Source organism: Heloderma suspectum, chromosome 5 (genome assembly GCF_057233095.1).
Source record: "Heloderma suspectum isolate Gila_16-S chromosome 5, 16-S_ref, whole genome shotgun sequence".
Taxonomy (NCBI): domain Eukaryota; kingdom Metazoa; phylum Chordata; class Lepidosauria; order Squamata; family Helodermatidae; genus Heloderma; species Heloderma suspectum.
In genome coordinates this window covers 228,410,296-228,428,764 of record NC_139462.1, presented here as the reverse complement: position 1 = coordinate 228,428,764, position 18,469 = coordinate 228,410,296, and positions in this window count along the sequence as shown.

The window sequence follows — 18,469 nt, the reverse complement described above, 5'->3', positions numbered from 1 at the left end:
TGCCCCCCCCGGGTTCCCCAGATGGCCAAGCCCCTTCCCCTGCCCCCACCCACTTTCCCTGGCCACACCCACTTTCCCCCGACCCCTGATCATTTTGCTGCCCAAGCCAAAGATTGGCGCCCCTCCCAGTCCATGTCCAACATCTGTCTGGAGAAGCAGATGAATCTGTCTTCAACACTAATGATGAGGCCATGTCCTCCACTGAACCTGAGGGCAGCAGGCTAACTTACGGGGTGCAGAGGAGGCTGCAAGGCACACCACTCTCTCCTGGAACACCTTGCTGCTGCCTCCCAGCATCTGCCGCTTGGGGCAAATGCCTTGCCCTGCCTAATGGTAGGGCTGGCCCTGACTGCTAACACTGAGGGGGAGAGGAAGGAAGGAAGGAAGGAAGGAAGGAAGGAAGGGAGGGAGGGAAGGAAGGAAGGAAGGAAGGAAGAAAGAAAGGGGCAACAAGGAGAGAAGTTTATGGAACAAGGCAGGTGACAGTGAGCTTGCTCAAGAAGGCACTAAATGATGCAGGACAGAATGGTTCCAGTAAACTCTGGCGGATTCCATTTCTCATCCCAGTCGTTTGACAGGCGATGGTGTAGAACGCTACCTGTACATTTCCCCTTATTTTTCTTGAGTTAAGAGGTGACAGACTTACTTTAAAACAGCTGGAAATTCAGAGTGTGGAGCTGGTATAGTCCCACTATGGTGGCACATTCCTATGGTGGCCATGTCCCAACAGTCTGCTCTCCCCCTTCCCCCTGGCCCCTCCCCCCTTTCCCCCGACCACCGATTGCTTGATGGCTACCTGGTTGTTATGGAGTTTTCCCCCCATTCTAAACAGTTGAAACGCCTCTCCTAAGGCTTAGTTTCTACTACAAGTTTTAAGCTACAGCATGCGGGTGGTTTTGGTCCCACCCCTTTTTACTTTGGCCCTACTCACCACTGGAATCTGGCCCCCTGATAGCTTCTCCAAAATGGGATTTGGTCTTCAGGCTGAAATTGGTTCAACATCCCTGGTCTAATGGTACGGTCGAGCCTGGGAAAGATGAAAGCTAAGAAAGTTGACCCTGACAATAACTGGAATGGGGCCTCATCTGGATTAAGATGAAACAAGAATGTTTCATCTTGATTAGGGATGTATGAAAGTTCCGCCACGGATCTTGGGGAGGCCGAATGCCAGCACATTCGGCCCCCCGAAATCGGTGGCGGAACGGCCCCCCGCCCCCCCCGGGACGGGATTTACCTTAGGCGGATCTTCCTGGCGGCTGCGGCTCCAGCGGTGGCTCCGGCGGCGGGGCAGCAGCGACGGCGGCCGGTCTTCCGACCGGCCGCCGCCATTTCCAGGTAAAACAAAAACGTGATAGGCTACGTAAAGATTTACGTAGCCTATCACGGCTAGATTTAAAAAAAACACCGTGATAGGCTACGTAAATGTTTACGTAGCCTATCACGGCTGATTTAAAAAAACAAAACAAAAATGCACGTACGCAAATGGCGGCACCCACAGGCGCCGCCATTTGCGTTCCTTATTTTGGCACGTCTTAGTGTATGTAAACATTTACGTAGACTAAGACGGAGAAAATAAGGGGAACGCAAATAGCGTAGCGTCTACACTATTTGCGTTCCCCTTATTTTCGCCATAGTCTACGTAAATGTTTACGTAGACTAGACGTGCCAAAATAAGGAACACAAATGGCGGCGCCTGTGGGTGCCGCCATTTGCGTACGTGCATTTTTGTTTTGTTTTTTTAAATCAGCCGTGATAGGCTACGTAAACATTTACGTAGCCTATCACAGCTGACTGCAGGGACGCAAACGGCGGCGGCTACAGCCACCGCCATTTGCGTCCCTGCTAGCCCGCGGTCAGATGTCCGGCCGCTGGCGGAGCCGGCTGGCGGCTCCGCAGAATCCCTGCGGAGCGGAGCCGGCCGGCCAGGATTCTAGGGAGGAGGGACGGAGCGCCGCCCCCCCGGCCAGGATTCCGGGGGGAGGGATGGAACGCCTCCCCCCCAGCATCAGCATAATCCATGAACAGGTAAGTGACTTTCGTACATCCCTAATCTTAATAAAACAAGAATGATGAAACAAGAATGTTTCAATAGGAAGGCCAAGACCAAGCCTAATGGTAGGGTCGGCCCTGGTTGTGGCTAAGAGACTGAGCTACCGATCAGGATTTCTCTTGTTCAAATCTCATCTCTTCCATGAACTCCCTCATTGGCCTGGGAGAGAGCAGCAAGCTGCTCTCTCCCAGACTCGGTCTCCCTCTCCATCAGCAATATGGGGAGATAATAATACTGACTTTCCTTCAAGGGCTGTTGTAAGGATTACAAATATGCAATGCCTATAAGAAGCACTTTCAGCAGTGCTTGACAGTGTGATCTAGGGATGTACGAAACACCTACCTGGCTCCGTGCCGGGCAATCCATGGTGGGGGGGAGGCGCTCTGTCCCTCCCCCCGGAATCCTCGACGGTGGGGGAGACGATCCGGTCCTCCCCCCCGGAATCCTGCACGGCCGGCTCCGCTCCGCGGCCAAGCCCCGGAGCCGCCAGTCAACTCTGGCCACCTGCAGCCGGACATCCAGTCGCTGGGCAGCCCTGCAGGGACGCAAATGGCGGCTGTCGTAGCCGCCGCCATTTGCGTCCCTGTATTGAGCTGTGATAGGCTACGTAAATATTTACGTAGCCTATCATGGCATGGGGAAAAACCCCAGCATATGCAAATGGCAGTAGCTGCCGCCATTTGCATACGCTGGGTTTTTTTCCCCCTGCCGTGATAGGCTACGTAAATACTTAAGTAGCCTATCACAGCCTCTGCAGGGACGCAAATGGCATCCCTGCATTAGCCGTGATAGGCTGCGTAAGTATTTACGTGGCCTATCACAGCTATGAAGAGGAGGAAGCGAATGGCAGCCGCAGGACGGCCGCCATTAGCAAAGCAGCGTGGACGGGAGCAGGTAAGTGCTCTGTTTTGCGCACCTTTTGTGGGTTGGGGGGCGGGGGCTTCGTTCTGCGACAGATTTCAGGGGGCCAAATGCACTGGCATTCGGCCTCACCAAGATCCATTGCGAAATTCTCTGACATCACTAGTGTGATCCAAACTTTAAGTATATTATTCTTTTATGGAGGATTTGAACTTGCAAAGGCAGTGTGGGAGGGAGGAGGCAGTGTGTGGAATTCATTGCATAGGACACCTAGTTTAAAACAAATTGTATTGGTTGTATGTCCTAAAATTAATGACGAGTCAGTGTTAAAAACAACCATTTTTAAAATGGCCTGGTGGCCAGGCCTGCACCTTTCATTGCAGTCCCCTGAGGATGTAATAGATTTATTAAAGGTGGCAATGGAAACGTGCCTCGAGAATGCTTTGATTGGAGGGCTGAGGTGAGAAAACAAAAGGACAAAACAGAATGAGCATTTACCAGTCCCACATTCACACAAAAGGCTGAAAGGAAACCACTTCCTTTAGTGAAGAAAGAAAAACAGCTCTACTCACAAGAATTCTTGCATAGATGCAGGTACAGCATAGGGTTTCAAACAGAGTTCGTTCAGTCCTTTTCTTTGTGTTCAGGCAGGAGAGAGAGGGAGCAAGCCATGTGCTCCCAGCAATGGCAGAAGGCAGAGAGAGAGGGGGGAAGGAAGGAGAGGAACAGAAAATCACTGTAGGCTATAGCAGCAGTCCCCAACCTTTTTGGGACCAGGGACTGGACCGTGGAAGACTATTTTTCCACGGACCAGGGAGGGATGGGACCGGGCCACAGTAGGGGTGTGGGAACCCCCCTTACCTTGAGTCCACGGGGGGGGGCGATCCGTCCCTCCCCCCCCCCCGGAATCCTCACCGGCCCTGGCCGGCTCCACTCTGCGGCGAGTCCGCAGAGCTGCCATCTGGCTCCGGCCGGGGGAGGACTTCCAGCCACTGGGACGCAAATGATGTCCGCATAGCGGATGCCATTTGCGTCCCTGTTCTTTGCAGTAATAGGCTAGTACTGGAAAGAACAGGGCCAGAGCCGGCCGGCAGCCCTGTGGACGCGCCACAGAGCGGAGCCAGCCAGGGCTGGCGAGGATTCCGGGGTGGGGGGCAGGGACGGATTGCCTCCCCCCCATGCGGACCAAAGGTAAAGGGGGGTTCCCACACCCCTACTGCAGCCCAGTCTCTAACAGGCCACGGACCGGTACCGGTCCGTGGCCTGGGGGTTGGGGACCCCTGGGCTATAGAGATCCTAAGGCTAGCTACGCCCCAAATTCCCATGCATCAGCTAACTGCCTGCAACAATGCCCCCTTCCTGTAACTTGCAGGCAAGGTTGCAATATTCCCAACACCAGCCACACTGGGCGGAGTCTCCTGCTTTTAAGATGGCTACCAGTAGCCCACTTTTCATCTGGGAATACCTCCCACCGCCCCTGCTCACCCGACATTTCTGCTCAAGTTGTCCTGTCGCTTTTGCTCAGTGCACAGTCCTTTCCTCCAGGGGCAGGGCAGGCATCAAGGGTAGGCATGGTTGGGCGCCTGCCAAGGGCCCACATCCCAGCAGGAGCTAATTGACGAGAGCCCCCAGAGTTGCTCCTCCTCTTCACATCGCAACCTGCCTGTTCACCTGCCTCTCGCTCTGGCCCAGACAACGGTGGTGGTGAGGAGGAGGAGCAGCAGATGCCACGGCCTCCTTGCTCCCTGGCTCTCCGCCTGTCCAGCAAGCAAGTGGGAGCAAGGATGAGAAAGAGGATGAGAAGCAACAGCAGCTGGTGACAGTGTCAGTGAGAAGATAGGCTCACCGAGGGGGGGCACGCGGGGCATCTTGCCCAAGGAACCTCAAAAACCTGGAGCCGGCACTTCTTCCGGCCCATCCTCCTGGCTGACCAAGAGCAAAGTTCTTATCCCGTCAGCTGCAAGACAGCCAGAGCCAAACAGAGCAAAACTATTTTTGCAGTTCCAGTGTCCAGGCCACCCACTGAATGGTGTTGAGGATTTTTCCAGGGCTTGCTGAAAAATGAAAAAGTCACAGCCTTATTTTTAGCCACCGAGACGTTTGCTCTGGGGTTGTTTTCTTTCTCTCTCCAGCCAGGGATGGCGCAGGAATGAGGACTGTTTCCTGATTGTTGGGGGGTCCTCGTTAATACTGTCCACCCACACCTGAAAAGGACCGTCATAAAGACATCCATGTGCTGTTTCAGCAACCAGAGCGCAAGTCACAAAGCAGAATTTGGACCAGAATAATATATAGTCAACTGTATCAAATTATCAAGGTTTTCCTGGATCAGACCTAGGGTGGCCATGTGTCCTCTGCGGACAGAGACAGACAGTCCTCTGTTTGAAGGGCTGTATGAGAACCATCCTGTATTCAAAAGCATCTTCCGTTTGAAAGGCTGTCCTCTCCAAGTCCAGTCTAAAGATAAAGAACCAGAGCAACTGTTGCCCATCACTAGGTAGCACCTGGACAGGGGACTTTACGCACATAGATCACCTGGCCACAATCATCTGCACGATGGTGAGATGGACTGTATTTCTATTTAAATTCTAATATTTCTAAATGTGCATCTATTGATATAAGCTAACATATACTTACTTGTTTTGCAAGTCTGTTTCTTCTTTGGTCCTCTCTTTCAGTGATGAATTTACTCGTTGGGGGCAATTCATAAGTGTCCACCCTAATTGGAGCATTTCAGGTGAGTAGGGGTGGGGAAAAGGGCAGCTGAAGTTTTGAATGCTCCCTCCACACACACGCGGGCGCACACACAAAACTCCCTCCTTGCATATAAAAATCTAGCATGTCAGGGGAGGGTTCAACCTAGCTTTCTACCTGACAGGCTGTTTTAAAAAGTGAAGAGAAAGAGGTTTATTTGAATTGGTTGGGTTAGGTATTTAAATGCAACTCCCCCTTTTGTTGTTGTTCAGTCGTTCAGTCGTGTCCGACTCTTCGTGACCCCATGGACCATAGCACGCCAGGCCTTCCTGTCCTGCGCTCTCTCCCGGAGCGTGCTCAAGTTCATATTCATTGCATCTGTGATGCTATCTAGCCATCTCATCCTCTGCCGTCCCCTTCTCCTTTTGCCTTCAGTCTTTCCCAGCATCAGGGTCTTTTCCAGAGAGTTTTCTCTTCGCATTAGGTGGCCAAAATATTGGAGCTTCAGCTTCATTATCTGTCCTTCCAATGAGCACTCAGGGTTGATTTCCTTTAGGATGGACTGATTTGACCTCCTTGCAGTCCAGGGGACTTGTAAGAGTCTTCTCCAGCACCACAGTTCGAAAGCATCGATTCTTCGGCGCTCAGCCTTCCTTATAGTCCAGCTCTCACAGCCATACATTACTACTGGGAAAACCATAGCTTTGATTAGACGGACCTTTGTCGGCAAGGTGATGTCTCTGCTTCTTACTATGCTGTCTAGGTTGGCCATAATTTTCCTCCCAAGGAGCAAGCGTCTTTTAATTTCATGGCTACAGTCACCGTCTGCGGTGATCTTGGAGCCCAAGAAAGTAAAATCTGTCACTGCTTCCATTTCTTCCCCTTCTATATGCCAGGAAGTGATGGGGCCAGATGCCATGATCTTCGTTTTTTTAATGTTGAGTTTCAAACCAGCTTTTGCACTCTCCTCTTTCACCCTCAACAAGAGGCTCTTGAGATCCTCTTCGCTTTCTGCCATTAGGGTGGTATCGTCTGCATATCGGAGGTTGTTGATAATTCTCCCAGCAATCTTAATTCCGACCTCTGATTCATCCAACCCGGCATTTCTCATGATGTACTCTGCATATAAGTTAAATAAGCAGGGTGACAATATGCAGCCTTGTCGTACTCCTTTCCCAATTTTGAACCAATCGGTTGTTCCATGTCTGGTTCTTACTGGTGCTTCTTGACCCTCGTACAGGTTTCTCAGGAGACAGGTAAGGTGGTCTGGTACTCCCATCACTTTAAGAATTTGCCACAGTTTGTTGTGATCCACACAATCAAAGGCTTTAGCGTAGTCAATGAAGCAGAAATAGACGTTTTTCTGGAATTCTCTTGCTTTCTCCATGATGCAGCGAATGTTGGCGATTTGATCTCTAGTTCCTCTGCCTCTTCGAAACCCAGCTTGTACTTCCGGTAGTTCTCGGTTCGCATACTGCTGAAGCCTAACTTGTAGGATTTTGAGCATCACCTTGCTGGCATGTGAAATGAGCGCAATTGTGCGGTAGTTTGAACACTCTTTGGCGTTGCCCTTCTTTGGAATTGGAATGTAAACTGACCTTTTCCAGTCTTGTGGCCACTGTTGAGTGTTCCAGATTTGTTGGCATATTGAATGCAGCACTTTAACAGCATCATCTTTTAGGATTTTAAATAGCTCGACTGGAATACTGTCATCTCCGCTAGCTTTGTTGTTACTAATGCTTCCTAAGGCCCACTTGACTTCACTCTCTAGGATGTCCGGACCAAGTTCAGTGACCGCACTATCATGGCTATCAGGGACATTCAGATCTTTCCTGTATAGTTCTTCTGTGTATTCTTGCCACCTCTTCTTAATCTCATCTGCTTCTGTTAGGTCCCTGCCTTCTTTGTCCTTTCTCATGCCCGTCTTTGCACAAAACGTTCCCCTGAGATCTCCAATTTTCTTGAAGAGATCTCTAGTCTTTCCCATTCTGTTGTTTTCCTCGATTTCTTTGCATTGTTCATTTAAGAAGGCCTTCTTGTCTCTCCTTGCTATTCTCTGGAACTCTGCATTCAGTTGGGTATATCTTCCCCTTTCTCCCTTGCTTTTCGCTTCCCTTCTTTCGTGAGCTACTTGTAAAGCCTCATCAGACAGCCACTTTGCTTTCTTGCATTTCTTTTTCTTTGGGATGGATTTCGTTGCTGCCTCCTGAACAATGTTACGGACCTCCGTCCATAGTTCCTCAGGCACTCTGTCTATCAGGTCTAATCCCTGAAATCTATTCCTCACCTCCACTGTATATTCATCAGGGATATGATTTAGGTCATACCTGAACGGTTTAGTGGTTTTCCCGACGTTCTTCAATTTAAGCCGAAATTTTGCAAGAAGCAGCTCATGATCTGAGCCACAGTCAGCTCCAGGTCTTGTTTTGACTGACTGTATGGAGCTTCTCCATCTTTGGCTGCAAAGGACATAATCAATCTGATTTCGATATTGACCATCTGGTGACGTCCATGTGTAGAGTCGCCTCTTGTGCTTTTGGAAAAGAGTGTTTGCTATGATCAGCATGTTCTCTTGGCAAAACTCTATTAGCTTTTGTCCTGCTTCATTTTGTACACCAAGGCCATGCCTGCCTGTTATCCCGGTGATTTCTTGACTTCCTACTTTAGCATTCCAATCCCCTATGATGAAGAGGACATCTTGTTTTGGTGTTAGTTCTAGAAGGTGTTGTAGGTCTTCATAGAACCGATCAACCTCAGCTTCTTTGGCCTCAGTGGTTGGGGCATAGACTTGAATTACTGTGATGTTGAATGGTTTGCCTTGGATTCGTACTGAGATCATTCTATCGTTTTTAAGATTGTACCCCAGTACTGCTTTTCCCACCCTTTTGTTGACTATGAGTGCTACTCCATTTCTTCTAAGGGATTCTTGCCCACAATAGTAGATATGATGGTCACCTGAATTAAATTCGCCCATGCCTGTCCATTTTAGTTCGCTGATTCCCAAGATGTCAATGTTCAATCTTGCCATCTCATGTTTGACCACCTCCAGCTTACCTTGATTCATTGATCTGACATTCCAGGATCCTAAACAATATTGTTCTTTACAGCATCGGATTTTCTTTTCACCACCAGACACATCCACAGCTGAGTGTCCTTTCGGGTTTGGCCCAGCCGCTTCACTCTTTGTGGCGCTACTTGGAAATACCCTCTGCTCTTCCCCAGTAGCATATTGGACACCTTCCGACCTGAGGGGCTCATCTTCCGGCGTCATATCTTTTAGCCTTGTGATACGTTCCATGGGGTTTTCTTGGCAAGAATACTGGAGTGGGTTGCCATTTCCTTCTCCAGTGGACCACATTTTGTCAGAACTCTCTGCCATGACCTGTCCGTCTTGGGTGGCCCTGCACGGCATAGCTTATGGCTTCACTGAGTTACGCAAGCCCCTTCGCCACAACAAGGCAGTGATCCATGAAGGGGAACTCCCCCTTCCCCCCCCTCAAAAAAGTTACTCCTGCAATCTAAAGTGGTAACATCCCCAGAAAACATTTTCCCACTTAATTCTGTGGATTGCATACATTGGATCTTATTCCAGACCTCACATGGATACACAGGTATTACATCCCATCTTTACCCATAGTTCAGCATCTAAGGTCCTCCTCCGGGTGCCTCCTCCAAGCGAGGTTCAGAAAGTGGCAACAAGGGAGAGGGCCTTCTGGGTGGTGGCCCCCCAATTCTGAAATGACTTCCCCGATGAGCCCCCACCCCTGGCACCAACGTTGTTATTTTTTGGTGCCAGGTTAAGACCTTTCTCTTAAGCATTTGGCAACATATCATGAGTTGTAATCAGGTCCTGAATTTGTCTTATGGCTGATGGCTTAAAGTTGATTTTAGTTATATGTTGTCTCTGTGTACTGTCTGTTTGTGTGTTTTTATGTAAATGGTTGTTGTAAACTTTGTATATGGTATCTTTAATGGTTTTTAATCTTTGTAAACTGCCCAGAGAGCTTCGGCTATGGGGCAATATAGAAATGCAATAAATCATCATCATCATCAAAGGCTGGTACTTGCTGGACCAGACCAAAGGCCCTTCTAGGCTTCCTGTACTGGCTGCCCAGATGCCTCTGGGTAGCCCAAAAGCAGGACAGGAGAGCAATAGTCCACTTCTGTTATCTCTCTCCCAGCATCAGGTATACTGTTCCTGAACAGGGAGGCTCCATTTAGCTATGATAGCTAATGGCCATTAATAAATCTCCTTTGTGTGGCAGACCAGTCCTCCCTTGCCATCCATGTGGACCACGAGGGGACTGTGGGATCCACACAGCATACGCTCCTGTCAGTCACATGCTGGGCTGAGGCTGGCACTTCAAAGCTGGGTCAGGTGGGTCTGGGGAGCCAATTACAGCTGGGTTTGTCATATCAAAGAATTATACAATCTGTGTGTCTATCTGGAAACTTCAGCGTCCACCTGGAGATGCTGAAGCTTACAAAGGGGGAGTGGAGGGTACACCAGTTGTCCCCAAGCTGGTACCATCCAGATGTGTTGGACTACAATTCCCACCATCCCCCAGCCAGAATGAATTTAAAAAATACCAGCATAATGTAGCTTAAAGGTGCAATCCAATGCCTGTTGAGACACAAAAAAAGTCCACTAACACCCAGCTTTCCCCAGCCAGCATAGCTGCCTGGAGAATGCTGGGAGTTGGAGGAGTACTTTCTGTCTAAACTAGGGCTGTGCAAGGACCCCCAGCCCCTCTCAGAGGCCACTTCCAGGCTTCCAAGGAAGGCCAACCCACTTCAGGCCACTTCGAGTCCAACCCAACCCACTTTGGGCCCTGGGGCCAAAGCGGGATTCAGATGGCCGAAGAGGGCTCTCCCCCCACCCCCAATGTGCCACACACTCCGTACCTGGACCCTCGGACACACACCATCAGCCTCTTCAAAGGAGCCACCATTTTGGCAGCTTCCTCCATTTATGGAAATTGAATCCTGTGCAAATGGAAGCCAAAAGGCCGTCATATGTGCAATATTACAGGCGTCTACGAGTTTCTACTTGCAGGAAGTTCTACCCATTCTACCACTTTGAAATTCAACCACATTCTGTTGCATGCAAGTGTAAACAAAGTTGCTCTCCATTGCTTAGATCCAAAAGCTGCAGCTGTCGAGAACTTTTGACTTAGCCACCAAGAAATGGAACTGGACATGGGGAAGACAGAAATTCAACAGGAGTACACTTCCCTGAGCATGGGGAGAATGCTTCACCTGTTACATTTCTGGATGTCATGCCGCTGTTAAAAGTACGGGAACCCCATTTTCTCATCCTTCTTGTGCTCTCCTAGTAACCCCGTTCACGCCACCTCCCTCCAGTTTAGGGGTTCTCCACTTTCAATCTCTTCCCCACAAGCCATCCCAGACCAACTGCCATCAGGAAAATTACTGCACCGCAGAAATCAGTTATTCTTGTTATGCAATCGGTTCTTTGAGAAGAGCTTTTGAAATCATCCTTGCTTATGATTATTATATTTGGGTGGTTGCAGGGCCCTGCCATGCCCTCCCAGTAGGGGGCGCCAGGGAGAGACAGGCTCCCATGCGCCACGATTGTTGTGAATCACAACAAACAGGGAAAACTGAGTTTGACGCGGCTGCAAGCGGAATGCAGCCGAGGGCTGCCAAAGGTTTCACTGCCCTTTTCTGCAACCCCACCCCCCTCAGGCTTTCTTGTTACTCTTGGAAGACAAAGGGGACTTACAAGGGATGGGAGAGACTGGGAATATGAAGCTAAGGAATGGTGGGGGGACGGGAGTGGAATCATCCAAGCAGGGAGGTCAAGGATCGGTGTGGCCGTGACTGCATGACAAAGCATCGTGTTTTTATTATTATTAATTTCTAGACATTTAATTGCTTGCAGACCCATGGCAAGGATGGAGAACCGCAACATTTCACCAACTCATCTGTCTGAATACTCAAAGAATGCTATAACTATGCTAAAGGAATATATTAGCCGTGGGCTCTTACTCCATGAGTTGTGGGCCACGTAATCACTTTTCTTCTCTGTCGAAAAAACATCAGCTGGGACGCAGTACATCCGCCTGATGAATAGTCAAAGCACATGAACGTTTAATGATTCAATACTCACCCTGTTAACACAGCACGCTAAGTATCTTGAGATATTTTCCTATGTCGGGCAATGGTCCTGGGGCCAGAGCTCTTTCTGGGATGGCATGGCTGTTCCCTTATGCCACGGGTGAGCAACTGGTAGCCGTCCAGATGTTTTGGCCTACAACTCCTATTGGCCCTAACCAGCATAACCAATGGTGAGGGATGCTGGGATTTCAGTCTGTTTCCCACCTCCTAGCTGAGCAGAGTAGAGGAAGCTGCTCCAGCTGGTCTAGGGGCTATACAAGCAAGCAAGCGCCCAGAGACCAGGGATCAGAGCGAGCGAACAGAGACAGCAAACAGGAGTTCGGCCAGGCAGGTCAAGGGGGAGGTCCCTAACAATTTTTTATTATTATTTCTTTCTCTTGTAACATACACTTCTATACCAGTGGGACTCTGTTGTTAATCTCCAGTGAATACAGGACAAAGCACAAGCGATCCCAGTACCATCAGAAAGCTAGAAACATAAAGGGAATAGAGACTATGGAAGGAAAAGACTCTCCAGTGGTGGTGACCTGCAAGGTCTGTGCCATGTTTGTTTTCTTGCCTGAGATCAACATGGCCAAGACGTGCAACAAGTGCAAGTTGATTACACTGTTGGAAAAAAAGGGTAAGAGGACTGGAGTGGCAAGTGTCGACCTTCACAAACATGTAGCAAGAAAGCCAGACTATGAAGCATATGGTCTTTGATGTCTATATACTAATGCCCAGAGTATGGGAAGCAAACAAAACAAACATGAACTCTTAATACAGGAGGGAAATTACAACTTGATAGGTGTAACTGAAACTTGGTGGTCAGAGTCTATTCCTGGCCACCTAATCAAGGAGAAGATGCGGATGAAACTTCTGAAAAACAAATTGCCAATGTTTCAAGGAAGCATGATGTAGTAGTAATGGGGGACTTCAATTTCCCCAATATTTGTTGGGAGACAAATTCTGCAAAACACGGCCCCTCCAAGAAATTCCTGATGACTTCGTCCTACAGAAAGTAGAGGAAGGAACAAGAGGATCGGCTATCCTTGACTTGATCCTAACCAACAGAGATGACTTAGTGGATCAAGTAGCAGTTACAGGAACTCTGGGGGAAAGCGACCATGTTATATTGGAGTCCATGGTTCTAAAGGAAGCAAAAGCTGAGTGTAGCCAAACGCATACCCTGGATTTTAGGAAAGCTGATTTTAATAAACTCAGAACAATGATCAGTAATGTCCCATGGCAAGTGACTCTAACGAGAAGCGGGGTCCAAGATGGGTGGGAGTTTTTTAAAAAGGAAATGCTCAAGGCACAATTACAAACAATCCCAACAAGAAAAAAAGATGGAAGACAACAGAAGAAGCCAATGCGGCTTCACAGAAAGCTTTGAGATGACCTGAAAACAAAAAAGCACACATATAGGAAGTGGAAGGAAGGCCAAGCTACAAAGGAAGAGTACAGGCAGGTAGCACAGTATTGCAGGGATGGTGTCAGGAAGGCTAAAGCTGAGAACGAGCTGAGGTTAGCAAGGGATGCTAAGAGCAACAAAAAGACTTTCTTCAGGTACGTGCGTAATAAAAGACAGAGGAAAGAAATGGTGGCTCAACTATTAAATAAGGATGGCAAAATGATAACAGATGACAAGGAAAAGGCAGGAGTGCTCAATTCCTACTTTGGTTCAGTCTTCTCCCAAAAGAGGGTCTTTGAGCCCCCTGGCAAAGGCGAAGTACAAGCTGAAGGGCAAGATTGCAGCTTGAGATTGATAGTCATATGGTCAAGGAACACCTCATTACTTTGAATGAGTTCAAATTTCCAGAGCCAGATGAACTGCACCCAAGAGTAATAAAGGAACTGGCAGAAGAACTCTCAGAACTGTTGTCTATTCTCTTTGAGAAATCATGGAGGATGGGTGAAGTGCCAGATGACTGGAGGAGAGCTAATGTTGTCCCGATCTTCAAAAAGGGGGGAAAGGAGGAACCTGGGAACTACAGACCAGTCAGTCTGACATCAATCCCTGGGAAAATTCTGAAGCAGATGATAAAGCGATCAGTATATAAGCACCTTGAAAACAATGCAGTGACTGCTCGAAGCCAACATGGATTTGTCAAGAACAAATCCTGCCAGACAAATCTGATCTCATTTTTGGATCAGGTAACCTCCCTTGTGGACCGTGGGAATGCTGTAGACATCACATACCTCGACTTCAGCAAAGCTTTCGACAAAGTGCCCCATGATATCCTGATGAGCAAACTAGCTCAAAGTGGGCTAGATGAAACAACGATCTGGTGGATCCACAGTTGGCTACAGAATCGGACTCAAAGAGTGTTTATCAGTGGGATCTTCTCAAACTGGGGAGAGATAATGAGCAGGGTACCACAGGGCTCAGTCCTGGGCCCAGGGCTCTTCAACATTTTTATTAATGACTTGGAGGAGGAGGTTCAGGGAATACTGATCAGATTTGCAGATGACACAAAATTGGGCAGGATAGCTAATACCTTGGAAGACAGAAACAAAATTCAAAGTGATCTTGATAGACTGGAGCGCTGGGCTAAAAACAACAGAATGACATTGAATAGGGATAAATGCCAAGTTCTGCACCTAGGAAAAAGAAACCAAATGCACAGTTACAAGATGGGGGATACTCAGCTCAACAACACTACAAGCGAGAAGGATCTTGGAATTGTTGTCGATCACAAGCTGAATATGAGCCAACAATGTGATGTGGCTGCAAAAAAGGCAAATGCTATTTTGGGCTGTGTTAATAGAAGCATAGCTTCCAAATCCCAGGAAGTACTAGTTCTCCTCTACTCAGCACTTGTTAGGCCTCATCTGGAGTACTGTGTCCAGTTCTGGGCACCGCACTTTAAGAAGGATGCAGACAAACTGGAGAGGGTTCAGAGGAGGGCAACCAAGATGATCAGGGGACTGGAAACAAAGCCCCATGAGGAGAGACTGAAAGAACTGGGCATGCTTAACCTTGAGAAGAGAAGACTGAGGGGAGATATGATAGCGCTCTTCAAGTCCTTGAAAGGTTGTCACAGAGAGGAAGGCCAAGATCTCTTCTCGATCATCCCAGAGTGCAGGACACGGAATAATGGGCTCAAATTACAGGGAGCCAGATTCCGGCTGAACATCAGGAAAAACGTCCTGACTGTTAGGGCAATATGACAATGGAACCAATTACCTAGGGAGTTAGTGGGCTCTCCCACACTGGAGGCACTCAAAATGAGGCTGGACAGCCATCTGTCAGGGACGTTCTGACTTCGATTCCTGTATTGAGCAGGGGGTTGGACTTGATGGTCTTGTAGGCCCCTTCCAACCCTACTATTCTATGATTCTAGGAGAAGACGAAGAGTTCTTAGATGGAACAGTGGAACTACAGCAGGAAAATGAAATTCAGAAACTAGAAGAGTAACAGCAAGCTGAGGCAGAAAACAAAAATGCTGAGGCAAGGAAAAATGAAGTAGAAGATACTCCTTGGAAAACAGTGACAGGAGCAGAAGAACTAGAAGCCACTCTGCACCAGTGGAAGCAGTGGAGCTATGGAACCGTTTCCAAGTACTTGAGGCTGAGACTAGAGGACAGCCTGCAGAGGAAGAATTACAGGGGAACCTGCATGAGAGCGAGCAAGAGGCTGAAGGACAGTCAAGCAGAGACAATGAAACCAAGGCCTACAACAACAACAAGAAGAGAAGAGTAGTAGTTGTGGGAGACTCCTTGCTGTGTGGGACTGAAACCCAAGTATGTCGAGAAGACCCATGGACTCACCAGGTATGCTGTCTCCCAGAGTCCAAGGAGGATGGATTAGAGATGTGGCTGAAGGGTTGCCTGCACTCATAAAGCCCACTGACAGGTATCCCTTTCTTTTCATCCACGTGGGAACAAATGATACCGCCAAGCGGAGCTATGAAGAAATCATGTCAGACTTTCAAGCTTTGGGAAGAAAACTCAAGAACTTTGGGGCCCAGATAGTTTTCTCATCCATCCTTCCAGTAGTTAGAAGAGGGATAGAAAGGGAAAGAAAAATACTCCAGGAGAATGACTGGCTATGAAGGTGATGCCAATGCGAGTGATTTGGATTCTGGGACCACGGGCTATACTTCCTGGAAGATGGGCTGTTGGCAAGGGATGGGTTGCACCTCACAAAGGATGGGAAGAATGTGTTTGGCCACAGCATGAAGAACTTAATCAGGAGGGCTTTGAAATGAATCTTATGGGGAAGAGAGATGTAAAGTTGGGGGTAACAATGGATGAAGGCTCATGCACCACAACGGACACAACAACAGCTCTAATAGCACCCAGTAATAGTCTTCAAAAACATGTAGGAAGAAAGCCAGACTATAAAGCACATAGTCTTCAATGACTATTATTGCTCAAAGTATGGGAAACAAACAGAACGAACATGAACTCTTAATACAGGAGGGAAATTACAACTTGGTAGGTATAACTGAAACTTGGTGGGATGACTCCTATGACTGGAATACAGCAATTGAAAGATATAACTTGTTCAGAAAGAACAGGAGGAACAGAAAGGGAGGCGGAGTTGCACTATATGTGAAAAATCTATATCTCTGCACAGAAATACAGGAGGATGAGCTCCGGAGAGCCCCACCACACCAGTAAAACCTGCAGCACACAGCTAGGGATGTCAGAGAAACCTGCAGTGGAACCAAATAAGTTCTGATTTTGATTAATCTGACTGGCGGATTATGCAGCTGACCAGCATCTCCCTTATCGGACAGATTCCGCTGACTTGCAGAACTTTTTTCTAACTTTCCCAATTTCCGTCCTCGAAAAATGCACAATTTTTTTTTAATGGCCAAAAATGTTCATTTCCCTGTAGGCTAAAGCATGAAAATGCACATTTGTGAGGATTTTGTGCATTTTTGCATGTGCGAATTTGCTCAAATGTACATTTGCACAAATTCAGGAACTAAAAAAATCTGATTCCATCGATAGGCAGACTGCAGAATGAAAGGTGCCTGACAATCCATGGGACGCAGATGGAACGGATTTTATACAATCCGTACATCCCTACCCACAGATTAGTGGAAGGCCAGCAAAAACAGCTGGGTCTTAAAAGACTACCTGAAGAGCTGCAAAGAAGGGGTCTGATGAAGCCCTGATGGAAGCTGATTCCAGAAGGGCAAGGCCACCACTGAAAAGGCCCTGCCTGCCGTATACTCACCAACTTAACCACCTTTGGCTGTGGTCAAGTGAGAAGGGCCTCTGTTGATGACATCAGAGCGTGGGCCAGTTGGTATGGGAGAAGGCCGTCCTTCAAGTGACTTGGTCCTAGGGATGTACGAAACACTTACCTGGTTTCGTCCAGGGACATCCACGGTGGGGGGGAGGCGCTCCGTCCCTCCCCCTGAAATTCTCCCTGGCCAGCTCCACTCTGTGGTGACTCCGTGGAGCCGCTGGCCAGGGCCACCCGCAGCCAGACATCTGGCCACTGGACTGTGCAGGGACACAAATGGCGGCCGCCGTAGCTGCCGCCATTTGCGTCCCTGTCTTTTGCCGTCATTGGCTACGCATATATTTACATAGCCTATCATGCCACTGTGAAAGACAGGGGCGCAAATGGTGTAGCAGCTGCCATTTGCGCCCCTGTCCTTTGCCATGATAGGCTACGTAAATATTTACGTAGCCTATCATGGCAAAAAAACAGGAACGCAAATGGCGGCGGCTACAGCGGCCGCCATTTGCGTTCCCTTTTTTGCCGTGATAGGCTACGTAAATATTTACATAGCCTATCACGGCCTCCGCAGGGACGCAAGTGGCGTCCCTGCGTTAGCCATTATAGGCTACATAAGTTAGGGGTGGACGAAAGTCACTTACCTGTCCTCGAAGCTTGTTCGCGGTGGGGGGGAGGCGCTTCGCTGCTCCCCCCGCGAAGTTCAGGCTGGGGGGGGAGGCTTCCCGCCTCGCCCGGCCGAAATTCAGGCCGGGGGGGAGGCTTCCCGCCTCGCCCGGCCGAAATTCAGGCCGGGGAGGAGGCGCCTCGCCTCGCCTGGCCGCGAACTCCAAAGTTTTGTTTTTTTAAAAAAAAACGCCCCCGTGATAGGCTACGTGACAATTAACGTAGCCTATCACGGCTAGATCTGCAACGTCAGCCGTGATAGGCTACGTTAATCGTCACGTAGCCTATCACGGGTGACTTAAAAAAAAAAAAAAAGCGCATATGGATAATGGCGGCCCCCATAGGGAGCCGCCATTCCCGTTCCTTATTTGGTCGCCGTAGTCTACGTAAAGATTTACGTAGACTACAGCGACCAAATAAGGAACGCGAATGGCGGCTCCCTATGGGGGCTGCCATTTGCGTACGCGCTTTTTTTTTTTTTTAAAGTCACCCGTGATAGGCTACGTGACGATTAACGTAGCCTATCACGGCTGAGTTTGCAGATCTAGCCGTGATAGGCTACGTTAATCGTCACGTAGCCTATCACGGGGGCGTTTTTTTTTTCTTTTATTGGAATGGCGGGGGCAGCAGCCGGTCAAAAGACCGGCTGCCGCTCCCGCCCCGGACGAACACCCGCCGAACCGCCGGCCGGACCTGCCACCGGGAGGGACATTCGGCAAAGGTAAGTCCCGTCCCGGGGGGGGGGGGGGGCGGAGAATTTCTCCCCGAAACTTGTTCGGGGGGCCGAACATGTTGGCGCTCAGCCCCCGAAGTTTCGGGGAGAAATTCTCCGCCATCCCTAACATAAGTATTTACGTAGCCTATCACAGCAATAA